We start from the raw sequence: 1,672 nt of genomic DNA, 5'->3' as shown, positions 1-1,672 counted from the left end.
TGGGTCGAGAAGGATCAAGGTATCATATTATATATATATAGCTTGGTTCGATCCACTGTAATCAAGTTTACAATCATCTCTGTCTGCTATTGAAGCTCTTTGAGTCCCTCACCTGTGGCTAGAGGCTTCATCAGACTAGATAGTTTGTCGTTGGATTCTGGGCACCCACTGTCCTTCATAGCCTTCTACAAGTCGGGTGTTCACAATTTAAACTCCATTAGTTTCCCTTCGTCATATTTGGATTTTGTCATTGAATCACATCTTTTATCATCTTCGCTTCCTTGATGTGGATTTAGTTGACACCTCACTTAGATGGCTGCTTGTTTTAATACAAGCCTTTACAACCCCAAACACTATTCCAATTGATAGCCAGGTACCATCTGCTTGCTTTAGCACACTTTGCGTAGCACCCTTATCTTCAGTGATCTCTTCAGGAAGGTGAGCATAGAGCAAGGCCATATTATAAGAACTAACTGTTCTTCAATTGAAGCTTTAATTATGTGGGAGCCCAAATTGTATCTGCTTCTCCATAGGTTACGAACAACTCTGATTTACTTTGGAGATACCATTATGACAAAAACAAAAGTCAACAAGAACAACAACAAGAAAAAATAAAAAGAAAGCAAAAAGAAAAAATGAAAGAAATCAAAAAGAAAAAAAGTTAAATCATACCCCTGGGGTATAAGTCTATTGCATTGATAACATCAATAATTTGTCCAACGAGAGCAAATTTAAGGTATTGTTGATATGAGGAGTTTATGCCAGTATAGTCCAACTACCAATTGTTGCTTTGTACTTAATGATTTCTTAACCGATTGAGCTCTGTTTACATTGAGCATGGGGATTGGTACTGGGGGAAATTTTCCTGTAATATTTCTAACAAGGGGAGATCCTTGTCTATCAGATTAATACCTATCATATTAATGCAAGGGGGGGATTGACATACTAAATATATCCAGGTTTGGGGTTCCCTTTCACTGGCCAATAGCTATGCTAGGAGTCCCACCCAAGATCCAAAGACCGCCATTTCCACAGTCTTGAGTTGGCCGTCATTTGCTTCCTCTCCTATCAGGGACTTTCAATCCCAATGTTACAGGTAGTTTTGAGGTAGGGCCCAGTTCTTTCAGTTGGCCTTCCATATCCAGTCCTTTTGGCCTTAGGGATTGCCCTATTCCCTGTAAAGCCAAGATCTAAGGTCATCATACTGCTTAGTTCAGGGCGGGGATCACTGAGATTTGGGTGGAAACTTACTCAAAGTGTCTACCTAGGGACATAGAACTGGGTTTATTCTCCCCATAGATTCCCACAGTTATTGTTTAACATCTCTTCTGGATGTGAGGTTGCTCCTCCCTATTTACCCACCATGCCCACCAAGAGAAATACCAGTGTCTACTCTGAAACACAGGTACTCCCCTCCCCTGCTCTTCACTGGATTGTGCAATAAGGTTGTCCTCTCATTCCCATAGAGGACCTGTGGATTTGTCACAACCTTGTTTCCACGTTGTTTGGCATCAAGTGGATGGTTCACCAACACTGTGGTATTTTTATCTTTTAATTGAGCTAGAATTGTGGGTTTAAGGTGGTATCTCATTGCGATTTTTAAAAATTTGCACTTCCTGGATGGCTAGTGATTGTGAGTATTTTTTTCATGTGTTTGTTAGTCATTTATACT

The sequence above is a fragment of the Tenrec ecaudatus genome, chromosome X (genome assembly GCF_050624435.1).
Source record: "Tenrec ecaudatus isolate mTenEca1 chromosome X, mTenEca1.hap1, whole genome shotgun sequence".
Classification (NCBI taxonomy): domain Eukaryota; kingdom Metazoa; phylum Chordata; class Mammalia; order Afrosoricida; family Tenrecidae; genus Tenrec; species Tenrec ecaudatus.
The sequence above is the reverse complement of the archived record's forward strand: the minus strand, read 5'-3'. Positions refer to the sequence as shown.